Consider the following 13,833-nt stretch of genomic DNA (forward strand, 5'->3'; position numbering starts at 1 on the left):
ATATGTCGCCGTTTCTGTCTGGCTTCTTTACATATAATGATGTATTTGATATTTATTCATTCATGTTGTTATGTGTATCAATGTTTTCTTCCTTTTTATTACTATGTAATGTTTCATTGTAAGGATGTACCATAGTTACTTCATTCATCAGTTGAAGCACAAATAGATTCTTTTTTTTTTTTTTTTGCAATTATGAATAAAATTATCATTAAACAACTGCATTTTTGAAAAATCTATCTCCGAAGTATTTTTTCTGAAAACAAAAAGTTACAATTTTCATGGGAAAGTAGGAGGAGTCCATATGATAGTTAAATGATTCTCTCCTATATGTGATTGACAGAAACCAACAGAACTAATTGTCACAAAATCATTACTGCATTGACCATTTATCGACCAACTTTATTGGGACCCAAAGAGATCTAGATGCATCATTAAGTAATATCTGGAGGAGGGGAGGTGACAAAGAAAGAAACAACTTTAAGGTCATTATAGAGTGGAGGAAATTTGCATGTAATGCCTAAGTGTGCATTTTGCATGGCCAGAAGGACAGCCTAGTGAAAGGAGTGAAGGGCAATTCTACTTAGAGAGAATATTGTAGGCAATTAGGAAAAAGATGAGTGTGAACTGGTACCTCCAAAGCTAAGCATAACATATCATTAGGAAAATGACCATCTTCAACTTTGAGTAACTGGTTAATTTGTACTATGTTAAATAGAAAAGCCATCATGAGCTAACAGTTTATACTGTGGGTGATATCTTAATAGTCCCAGTTACATATTGAAATAGCACAATTATTTAGGATGGGGGAAAGTTTTGCATCATCACAGACACTGATTATTGTAGGCAAATTGGCTACATATTTAAAGTATCTGCTAATATTTTCAAATTGTAAGTTCATCATTATACATTAGTGCATAAAAATGGTGAAAATAAAGTACTTTAGCTTGTTTCAGAAACTATTTGGTAGAAAAAAAAAGATTACCACACACTAAAAACACAACTAGAATAGAGTAAAACAATTTCTTGATTTAGCTTTATAGAGAGCTACACTCAGCTGATAGAGATTTTGGAATAGTTTTCTGAAAGTGAGGGACTTTTTGCATCTTCTGGTAAGACTTAAATGGGCTTAGCTAACCCTAAGAGACAAGGAAGAAGAAAAAATGGGAGATTAGGATAATTTATTTTTGAATATTTCCAAAGTGAATATTAGAATAATTGAACATAATTATGCATAAAAAGTAATAGAATAATTTCAGAAAAAATTGTCTTGTTTTAATGAAGTATAATTTATATCTAAAAAGATACTTTCTATGCTCTTCTGCTACCTTCTCTTTTTCCTTTCCTATCTAGTCTATTTTCTATGGCTAAATTCATCCCATTCTCCTAGGCCCAGCTCAAAGCCAACTCTTCCAAAAAGTTTTTCCATAATCCTTTATTTGAGAATAACCTGTTTTTGCTCTAATTTCAATAGCACCATATCTTTATTTCTCTACGGCTCTTTCTCTCTCTGTCCTACAGTGGAATCAGTTGTGTACATGTTACTTATCACTCTTACTACTTTCCTAGAATCCTTGTCTGATACCCTCATGTCCCTCACAGTATCTAGTGTTGAGTCTTTTATAGGGTATGTATTGAATAGATGATTGTTGAATACATGAATGTCAGACTTAATGTGTACCTACACTGTGAAGATATAAAATAAGAGCATCTCTTCCCTCAAGGAGAATACAATATGCAGAATTCTATTTATTATATTTATTGACAAAATATTTATGTGTTTCTGAGATATCTTAGTGCTAAACCAGAATAAAGAAATCAGGTCATGAAATTAATTAAAATGATACTAATGTTCTCAAAAAATGATATTAATATTCTCTATTGCAATAATTATAAAATATCTATTTTGGTCAAAACATGGCCTCAATACTCAAGAGTTTCTGGCACACCAGAGGTTCTCAGTAAAGATTTGTTGAATAAATGAACAAAAGATAAATGAATGCATTAATGAATGAATGAAATTAATATTATTTCAGAAAACTGTGAGGAAGAATTTTTAAATATAGTACCAACTTGTAATAGAAGTAGATAAATACTGAGAAAAGTCATGACATATGTATTAAATTCCTATATTTAGATTATTTCTATTGATTCAACTATGCCAGCAGAAGGTGATATTAGCAGTTTAGTTAAATAAGCACTTATTAAATGATTATACATGTCAGAGAGTATACTCACCATACAGTGACAATACTTATTTAAAAAATTTTTTTTAAATTTTTTTATTGTTATGTTAATCACCATACATTACATCATTAGTTTTAGATTAAAATTTTTTAAAATATATTTTAGTATTTGCCCCTAACAATTTGTTTGAGGAGTCATTTGCAAGCTGTTATATATTTAAATAAATATAAGTGAAACAACTATAGAGTAACCAAGTATTAGAAGGTAGAAGTGAGAGGAGTTCATTTTTTATAAGAATCAGTCTAGAACTGTTTTTTTTTTTTTTCCCCGAGTGGTGGCTCTTTAATTGGGTTTTTTAAAGTATGATTTGGATTTATGGAGGAAAATGGGAGAAAGTTTCTAAAGTGGAATAAAGAGAAATATATGAGCATAAAACATCTCCATCATTTACAAAAAATATGAATAATATTTTGGCACTGTCATGGTCAAAATCGGAAGAAATTCCAATTTAGAAGCTGAAGGTACAACACTAAATTATGTGTGACTTAGCAGAACTGATATAAAAAATAAAAATCTTTAGAGAAAATGGTCTTTAAATGACTAGTTAGTCAGCACAGGTGAAGACAGAATTTGTGGAAATTATAAAGTAGAATCTGGCAGGTACCTAAATGGAATAATTATATCATCTTCAATAAAGAGTCTAAGGGAAGTTCACAAGGTAACAACCCTAAAAAGGTTCACCTGGAGTTCAGAAGCTGTAACAACTTTAATTAATCCCCAGTTGTCTTGTAAGGTGTCGTTAGTTCTGGAAATTTTCAAATGGATCAGAAGAGAGACTTCTCTAAAGATTCCTTAGGAGGCAGCTCAACATAATGACATTATTAAGGACTGGTAAAGATGATGATGATATGAGGGGTCTTAGACCATCTTTTTCTCTTGCTCTGTGTCAATGAGGATAAAAAGTTTAAAAAAATGGATTGATGAGCTTATTATGCAAGCTTTAAATTGCAGGACTAGTATTACAGTTTCCAGGGGAACTCAATTATTTGAAGTCTTTGGCTTAAGACAAGTTACATCCTATGATTAACAACTTTAATTGGACTAAATATTAAATTCTGTCCATGTTCTGATACCCCATTTTTTATGTACTCCTCAAAGACATTAACATTTTCAGAGATCAATCTTCTGAAATTATATAAATTCACATACGTTTTACATATGTATTTGTTGGTTTTTTTATTAGGGTTAATTTTGATAACTAAACTACTTGTCTAAGTAGTCAATTCGTATTTAAAAACATGCAAAAAATACCTTTTATAAGACTTCAATAAGAAAACATATTTTACATATTTATATACGTCACATCGTTTTACCAACGAATTGACTTTTCCCCATGCCCAAATTTTCAGCTAGAACCTATACCAAACTAAAGTCATAGATGTAGAAAAAAAGTTACTGACATATACCTAGATTGAAACAGTAATACTGCAAATGAAAATCAAAAGACCAATTTTGATCATTGATTCTAATGACAATTTAATTTGGATGTGAAATGTTAAGAAACTATAATTTTTCAGTGTAATATTTTAACTGCAGATTGGTATAATAGGCAAAATATAAAAATGGAAGACTTTGCTTTCCTTAAATCATGAATCAGGTGAGGAATTCGCTAGGAAAAGAATCTTCTTTTCTGTAAATTACAAAGGAATGAGCTAGGAGAGCGAATATACATCTCTTTCTGATATATAAGTTCCCAACGTTGATCACTTTTTGAATATCTGTACAGTCAGGGTCTACGCAATAGGAAAAAAATGCCACTCTTAAATTAGGATAATTTGAGTAGAATTTAATACGGGAACTCTCTTCAGTGGCAGAGTGCAGGGAAACCACAAGGGACAGTGCAATGCCCTGGCACTAGGATCCCTGGGGCAAGGCGTTTGTCACCAAAATTAGGATTGAAAGGAGACAGAGAAAGTGGTTTGGAGAGGCCTCCTGATAGGAGCTGAGGCTTTTGATTCAGAATGGGAGCCATGGCCATTCTGCAAAGAGAGAGCTCAAGGAGTTAATGCCCTGACCTCACTCTCCTCCCTCCTTCCAGTTTCCCACATTTGCTCCCATTGGCTGAACCCATTAAGAGGCAGAGAAAAAGAAACCTAGTAGATGGCACCGCTGTTAGTCATCCCCAGAGCAGGCTGGAGGGAAGAGTGGAAGTGGGAAGGCAAATGGAAGAGAGGCAGCACAACATCCAAAAATTGTATTAGACCCCCAACAACTAGTAATTGTATATATTAGTGTCAGTTGCTTGAAGATATAAATAATGAATTTACTGAATTGTCATGGAAACAGTAATGCCTTTAAATGGATTTGTATTTTATTAATGAGAAAACATCTATCAACTAAAAAAGACTCATTCAATACTTGCAGTAACATCTGAGGCGGGAAAAAAACCAAAGCTTAAAAATGTCAAGTGATTTTCCCAAGTTCATTCAAGTAGTAAATGTTGGATTCAAAATCCTATCAGCTAACTCCGGAGGCCTTAGACATAAAGACTAATAAATAGTATCTGAAAATCTAAGTCAATTCATTGAGTTAACAGATTTCTGTTATCTGAACAAGCCACAGAGAATATGCATTTAATATAATAAGAATGTAGTAAGTTATTTGCATGCTTTGTGAAAGGTTCTGACCAAAGGACAAATTCAAGCAAGAAAAAAAAATGCAATTTACCTATTAACTATTGTTTTTAGGCTATAAATGTAATGCAAGCCCTTGTGTTTGATACTAAGAGTCTACAGAAACCCTTCTAATGAAAACTTAAATGTAAGTCATTGCAGTTATCCAGTAATTTAATAAAAGTTATCATATTAAGTATATAACAGCTTGTCCTATTCATTTAAGTGGTACTATTCAGTATAAAATGACTCACTCTCATTTTGTAATTCAATTCTATTATGTTTCAAACTATAGTCAATGATGAGATTGAATTTACAGAAGGTTATTGGATTTGAGATCTTTTCCCACAGTTATTCTACAAGTGAGTTGTATTTTTCATGCCATCAACAGACCTCTGCATACATGAACAGTGGATTGGGTATTGTCTGGATTTACTTCAACAAAGAGAGATTCCAGCTCTTGATACACACTTTTTTTTTTTGTCCTTATCTGGAATACTTATTTTAGGCATCAGGATACTTGCTGTTGATTTTAGGAAAGGAACAATGTGTTTTCTCAAATTATTCATTATATATTTATTGTATTTGTTGATTTTTTATTACTGAGGGTTAATTTTGATAACTAAACTACTTGCCCAAGTGGTCAATTCATATTTAAAAATATGCAATAAAATGCCTTTTTTAAGACTTCAATAAGAAAAGCTAGAAAACCATTTTCCCTAGTCATTTCTCTCAAGAAAACTTAAGGAAGTGTCCCAGTGAGTAACTGAAACCTGTATAATCATTTCCTGAGATCAGGATATGTCAGTAGTCAGTCATTTCCTCTCAGCAGATTACTTTAGAACTGGAGACACCCCTCAAAAGGAAACAGAAAAGTCCTGGGCAAACCATATGCAATCAGAGCTTCAGAAATGGGAACTGTTAGATCATCTTAGACTCTTGAAGAACCTGATGTGTTGCAAAAAGCCTAATATTAAGGCCACTTAAAGAGTCTAAGGTGAAATTCTGGCTTCAATGGTCGTTAAAGATACTTAGCTCCACCAAAAGAAAAAACATACATAACAGATAGTTATCAACATATTTAGGGGTCATAAATGTTCACGAGTGTATATAATTGTCAAGGTGTAACAACAAGGAGTGGTAGACACTGCAGCAAACTGGAAAACGTTTGCTCTGTTGAAAGCAACTTCAAGTTTAGGATACTGTGGCCATATAGTTCATGTAGAGTAAAGGGCCCAGGGGAGCTAGATCTTCTTTTTTCCCTGAAGAAAACCTGTTTTCTGGTTATTATTGCTGCATAACAAACCATCTCAAAAACAAGTGGTATAAAATAACCATCTTTGGGGCACGTGGGTGACTCAGTCGTTAAGCATCTGCCTTTGGCTTAGGTCATGGTCCCAGGGTCCTGGGATTGAGCCCCTCACTGGGCTCCCTGCTTGGCAGGAGGCCTGCTTCTCCCTCTCCCACTCCCCCTGCTTGTGTTCCCTCACTGTCTCTCCCTCTGTCAAATAAATAAAAACAAAATCTTTAAAAAAAATTTAAAAAAAATTTTATTATGCTCTCTTATACTTGAGGATTTTGTGTATCAGGAATTCTAACAAAGCATAGTAGGGGTGGTTGGCTTCTTCTCCTCTATGTCTGGAGGCTTAGCAAGAAGGCTCAAAAGGTAAGGATAACTCAATGGCTGGGGTGTGGAATCATCTGGAGATTCTTCTCTCACCTACCTGGCAGTGGATGCTGGATGTCAGCTGATACCTAAACTGGGGCTGCTGCTTGGGATGCTCATGTAGTACTCCATGTTGCTTGGGCTTCGTCACAGCACGGCAGCTGAGAGCACCAGATAGGAGTATCCCAAAGAACAAAACAGAAGCTGCATTGCCTTTCACAACTTAGCCTCAGTCTGTTAGTTATAAGTAAGTTACAAGTCCAGCCAGATTCAAGACAAAGGGTCTTAGACCTCACCCCTCATTGGGGAACTGGCATGGTTCAAGGATGGAAAATTGTATTGTGGATGTTTTTGGAAAATATAACTTGCCACATCAGTTTTTCAGTGCAATACTCTGATTTTTAGACATTGGCAACTAATTTTTGAAAGTTAAACACTCTAGAGATTAAACCAAATATATCTGTAGGTAGCCATAGTCACTATTTTCTAAATTCTGTTCTATATATAAGCAAGATAGAGAAGAAGTCAGTATCCAGAAAATGCTTCCAAGGACATGGAATTAAGGAGTCCTTCCAAATGGCTATTTGAGGGCACTCTATGGATTGTGAAGGATGTCCCGAAATCCAGGTATGGACTGTTTGGAGACAATTAGAGAAGAAGATGGACATGCAAATAAACATGTAACATGTGATGAGCACTGTGCTAGAAGGCTGTGCCAGAGGTTATGAGAGAACATAGGAGGCCATCAAGTAGAGGGTTATGAGAAAGTACAGAAGCTTTCTTAAAAAGAGCTGATGCCCTGCTGTGATTTAACTGGGTAAATAAAATTTAGCCAGGCAAAGCTATGTACAAAGACAAAGAAATGAGAATATAATTCATTACTAAAGAACTGCATGTCCTTCAGGTGAATCAAATTATAAGATACTTAGGAGTGGTAGGGAAGTTATCTGAAATGATAGGAAAGGAACAGGAAGGCCTGGATATAGCACTCCTATGTAAGAAAAGAATGATTTTTGGATAGAGTTTGAGGTTGTCATTGTATCTAGAAGTTGGTAAAGCCGAATTCGGCTTTGGTGAAAATTATGATCATCCTTTTTTTTTGCATCAGCCTGATTTGCTCATTTGAGCTCAGCAAGTTCTCTATTAGTTGCTAGTCCATCCTTTTTCTGAATGATTTGTCTGCACTTCCATTGCTTTCTTTGGTTTCTGAATCAATTTGCACTTAAAAATAAAACAAAACAAAAAAACCCAAAAAACCTCCAGGTCTTACTTTTTTGCAGCTGAACACTGGTAATGAGAGAAGGGAGGTATTTTTCTTGAAACACCTGTGGTCAAGATGGAAAATATGGACTTTGTGATCTTTAAATTGTAGAGTAGGCAAAAAAAAGACACTTTAGCTCCTGGGGGTACCTCAGAAAAGGGAACAGAATTTATCTCAGATGCATATGGAATAGAGCCAAAATGAGATACAGATATCAGTAATTCTCCATAATTAGATTTCCCGTTATAATAATCTCAAAATCCTATTTTACTGTTTCATTAAGTTTATTATTTATTAAGGGCCTGCTATTTTCTAGGTGCTAGGAGGAGAATAGTGAACTCTATGATATATTTAAGTACAGGATCACAATTCTATAAGTAACAATACTGTGGACCAGATGTTTCATATTCAGAATTGTTTATATTTTATAAGGGCAGTACAATGCATATATTATTACTGCATCTGGGCCAAGAATATATATTAATATGATTGCATGGAAATAAATGAGTAACTATAGTAGGCAGGACATAAATAGCTATAAAGAGTTTAACATTTTAGGTAAGAATTTTGTTGCCTAATGATTTCAGACACCCAATTTAAGAAAAAAAATTTTTGGTTTCAAAGTTGTTGAATTTAGAATTCAAGTATAAATAATTGTGGATTTGTATTATATAATATTCAGTAAGACTGAATTATAGAAGATGTGTGAAAGAAGCAAGAGAAGAGTCTGAAGGGCTAGTCAGGGAACACTTGACCATTTCTAAAGGAAGTAAGTTTCTAATAAAAATAATAACCATAATACAGAGCAGCTGCTATATGCAGAGGCCTATATTAGGTACTTTATAACATGATCATATGAGGTAAACAGTTTTATCCTCATATTACAAATAAAGGAACTAGGTTTAAAATGTTTACTTTGCCCAGGACTAGACAAGGTTTGAACTGTCCAATTCCAAAGACTGGGCACTTTGTACTAATACCATATTGCTTCCCAAACACTTTATTTTGTTTTTTAACACCTCAGCTTATTAGGAAACTCTTAAACTGAAGTAATATCTTCTCCATTTATATACATTGATCAGTAATCAGCTTGTGAAGCTACACATAATAAATCTAGTTTTGTTCCACCTATCAGCTTTTCTTTATGAAGATAATGTCCCTCTATCAATATGCAGAATGTGATAGAGTGCATTCTCGGCTACAATTCTTCATCCTCCGCCCCCGTGTGTGATTGTTCAGTATCTCTTACAAAACATGTAGATTGTTTTCCTGACTCCTCACTATCCCATATCCTGCTTTGACTAATAGAATAATGTCACATCTTAAGCCTATACATTAAGAGGACTACGCGTTTCCCATTTGCTCTCTTGCTGTTGCCATGAGAAGAGCTTCACTAGGTAGCTATTGTGCCCTTAGTCAGAGTTCCGTAGTGAACACATGGGCAGTCCAAACCTCAAGGCCAATCCCAATTCCATCCAAGCTTGGAACAGAGCGCCCAGTGATCCTAGCCTAGATTAGCAAACCTCTAGCCGAACAAAAACACGTGACTTAAAGAATTGTCTCATGTTGTATGATAATAATATTTTGTGATTGTTTGTTAAGCAACATTATTGTACCACTAACAAGCCAGTGTCCAGGATCAGTGGCCACATAGATAACGGTTTTCCTCAACTGTTCTTGGTTCATCATGACTCCCATTTCACTAAATACCCTAGTTGTTCTCTCATAAAACCACTCCAGTTGTCCAAGTGTCCATTCTGAAGTGTGGCACAATGATCTTGAGGTACATTATATCAGATGAGAGTTGACGGGTGCAAAGATACAGCATTATTATATCCTGTGTAATAATGCTTCCTACTTTATGGTACTTCAACATCATCCTGCCATGTGGTTTCCTTTTTTTTTTTTTTTAAGATTTTATTTATTTATTTGAGAGAGAGACAGAGATGGAGAGAGCACGAGTGGGGAGGAGAGGGAGAAGTAGGCTCCCTGCCTGATGTGGGACTCGATCCCAGGACCATGGGATCATGACCTGAGCCGAAGACAGATGCTTAACCAACTGAGCCACCCAGGAGCCCCTACCATGTGGTTTTATTAAGTGGCTGTGTCACATTAGTAGGTTTTATTGAATTTGTTTTCAACTGAAAACCTAGTTTCTTCCTAAATGAACTTCTGTCAAGCTAGTTCTAACACCATCCTGCATGTTTGCAATTGATTTTTTAACCTAAACTCAGAAATGTACATTTATCTCTGTGACATTTCACCTTGTTGTTTAGGCCTTCTATTGTTGATTTGGAACTAGTTTTTTGAATACTAATTCTTAAAATCAAAATAGTAGTTATACATCTTAGCATATCTTATATTTCTTTATCAAGTACCTTTCAAAAAAATTTTTTAGAAAAATAGAGTACCAAGGACATAGCTCAGGAGCAACCTTTAAATTGACATTGACCACTAATTAAAATTCTGTGAGAACAGTTGTAAACATAGCCACAAATCTACTTGGCTGTACTGTCAGGCAGCTTAGAAATTATTCACAAAGAAATTATGTAGTATTTTAAAACTACTCATTCATTTACTCAAAAAACATTCATTGAATGTCACTATTCTGCACCTACGTATTCAAAGCAAATAAGGCAGAGCCTGGATGTTGATTTATTCACAATTAGCGCAGGTTTGTGTGTGTGTGTGTTTTGTTGTTGTTTCGTTTTGTTTTGTTTACAAAATATAATCCTGGACTTCTGTTTAAGAGACACTGCAAATGAAATTATAGATCTTGGGGCCCCTGCTGAGGCCAGCTGATTTAGAATCTGAAGAATGGGGGGCTCAGGAATCTGTATTTTTGGCACAGTATCCTTGTGATGCTTATGCACACTAGCTACTGAGAGCCATTGTGCTAGAGGAAGAGACAGATTTTAAAGAACATTCTGGAACAATGAGAGCTGTTCTACATGAAGATGTCAACAAGGTCTTATAGAAGGCAAGTGGGAAGGGGTAACACCTTCCCTGGTAATGCTTTAATAAGAAGCCAACCATTGAGTGGATCCCAAAGGATAATGGATACCTTCTTAGGTGAAGAAGTAGAGGAAGTTCCATCTAAATAGAAGGATGCCATGGTGAGAGGCATGGGGCCATGAAAGGATTCATGAATTGGAAGACATTCTATTATGTTGGGGTGTGGGGTTTGGTAATAGGGGGAGTGATACGGGAAAGGCTGGGTAGGTCATTAGAATGTAGACAGAAAAGGGACTTGTATGCCATACTAAGGAATTAACATTCACAGTCAGGATTAGAGAAAAGAGAAACATGAAAATACATAATTACAATTCAGTTCATAGCATGCCACAGTGGTGGTGTACAGAGACACTTAAATCACCTGATTTAAGTTATATTTTGAGGGTTTTTGGAAGAACGGGGCTTTGTTGACTCACGTAAAGAAAAGAATTTATCAAAACAGAATCACTGTTATTAATTCATATATTCTTTCCCCAGACTTTGTTTTATTTGTTTAAATTTCCAAAGTCTGGTGCATGAAAACAATCGTTTAATAAGTAAAAAGTGGTTCTGGAACATTATGCAACAGAGGTGAGATTCCATTTATGTTTGAGTGGGGAAGAATATAAATCACCATTAACACATAGTCATAGTGCAGCTTGCACCAATGAATTCAGCCTCAAAGTCAACTAGCTTAGAGTATTGAAATAATTAGAAATTATACTGATGTTTACAGCATTGAAATCTTACTGATACTCATGAATTATGACTCAGCCAAAAAGATAATGTGTATACAGTTGGAATTATGTCCATTTCAAACTAGGGTTCAGTAGCTTCTATGTACTTGTACCAAAAGCATGTAACAGTTCATTTAATAATGTCATGTATCACTGAGCCTAATTAATCAGTCAGTTGAAGGTCTTATTTATAGAAAATAATTGCTATGTTCTAATGATAATTCCATGCAATAAAACAGAAGATTAATGTTTTTGTTATAAAATTACTCACCCTTCATTTATGTAATAAAGGGTCAAAGTAAGCAAAAAAATACAAGCCAAATTGGAAACAAATAATTAAAGAGTGTCTATAAAAAGAGACCATTTTCAGAAGTGTATGTGCAGTGTTGAATCCAGACCAGCAAAAGTATATCTAAATGTATTTCTCTCTCATTTGGAGCATGAGGTTGCACTCTCAAAACACCCATTTCTATAGAGTAGATCATTGCAAAGCTGATCATAATTCTACACTAGATGCCTTATATAGATCATCTATCTTGATCATTAATCTATGAGCAGAACAAATATGTCACTTCCCTCATGAATAATCAGCCTATTTTTCATCCTGTGAACATTAAATACATCAACTGAAACTTAAGAGGGCATGATGGTTATTTCATGTTTCAGAGTATTTCAAGAAGATGAAATCTCTTTAAGCATTGCAACCTTTATGAATATGAAAGAGAGAAACTTTATGTCTATAACGTTATTGATTGGACAATTACCTGTTATTAATATTTACTGAGTGCCTGCTATGTACTAGGCACTTATCATGGGGCTGTCATGGGTTATTTCCTTAATACTTGAGGTAAATATTATTATTTCCATATTAAAGGTGAAGAAACTGGAGTTCAGAGAGACTAAATGATTTGTCCAAGATGACACACTCAATGAAAATGGAAAATAACAGTTTTCAATGTTAAGTTCAAATACTTTTCTTTTTATATTCTGTGTATCATTTTTAGAAAAAAATACCGATTTTCCTCCAAATGGATCAGGGAATGGACTGTGGACTTTCTCTGACTCATAATGAGCTACCTTTGAATGAGAGACTTATATCTTTAACTTCTAAAACAAATTGGCCAAGATAACTGCAGATGATTATCTCTCTCTCTCTCTCCCCCCCATCCATCCATCCATCCATGTTTAATATATTTTACTAGTTAATTTTGGAAGACACAAATTTATATTCTATTTATACACAAATACGGCCACTCTATAACACAGTGCTTTTTGTGTAACACTATTGGTTGAACAGAGTGAATGAATGAATGAATGAATGAATGAATGAATTTCAAAAATATTTTAAAACTATTCATGCAATCTTGAAGGAATTCCAAAGATACTTTAAAAATACATATGTATCTAAAGCACTGATCTTTTCCCTTGTTAGAACTCTGAAAACTGCTGATATTAGAGCAGGGAAAGGGTATTTGCATTTTAGTTGAAACACATACACATAAAAAGGAATGTATTTCATGTAATATTTTTGAGCACACACACACACAAAATTATCAACATATTTCAAAGTTTAAAAATATCTTAGGGTCACCTGGGTGGCTTAGTTGGTTAAGCATCTGACTCTTGATCTCAGCTTAGGTCTTGATATCAGGGTCATGAGTTCAAGCCCCATGTTGGGCTCCATGCTGAGCGTAGAGCTTAGTTTAAAATATACATATTTATATATTTTAAGAGAATTTCATTTCTTTAAAATTTGTTTGATTATTTCTGTATTAGTAATGTATAAGTTATGCAGTTGAGTTTGTTTCATATGGTTTCTTTTTATACCAAGTTTTTATTTACTAATGAGTGCAATGATAGTGAGTTCCCAACAAAGCAAATGATCATATATGTGAACACTAATTTCTAGTATCAGAAAGGTTAGCTTGTATGTTTTAATTCTCCAATTGCCCTCAGAATAAAGTCCAATTTCTAAATGGAAAAATTCTTGAATGGGAAATGAAATGTATAAGATATGAACACATAATGGTGCTTAAGTAATTTAAGCTATACATTTTTCATATTTAAATCTCTTATTAATTCCAATGGTATTGGTATTTTTTATTTTAATCTCCAAGCATGAGATTAAGAATTTTAAGCTATGCATAGGGGGATTCACTCATAATTAGCAGTTATAGCATTTGTTTTTTTTTCCTATGCTTTTTCCTTATGATTGGATATATCATAATTGTGTTTTATATTTACCTGTTTTAATAATAATTCAGAATATTTCATTCCTAAACTCTTGAAACTAATTGGTAGCAGCCCAGTAAATATTAT

The 13,833-nt window shown here is 34.1% G+C and overlaps 1 protein-coding gene across 12 annotated transcripts in view; it reads left to right on the forward strand.

The window, feature by feature from the left end:
* Window positions 1-13,833, forward strand: part of KHDRBS2 (KH RNA binding domain containing, signal transduction associated 2) — a 598,658-nt gene that overhangs the window by 508,809 nt on the left and 76,016 nt on the right. The gene's annotated exons all lie outside the window — the stretch shown is intronic.

The sequence above is a fragment of the Halichoerus grypus genome, chromosome 9 (assembly GCF_964656455.1).
Source record: "Halichoerus grypus chromosome 9, mHalGry1.hap1.1, whole genome shotgun sequence".
NCBI lineage: Eukaryota > Metazoa > Chordata > Mammalia > Carnivora > Phocidae > Halichoerus > Halichoerus grypus.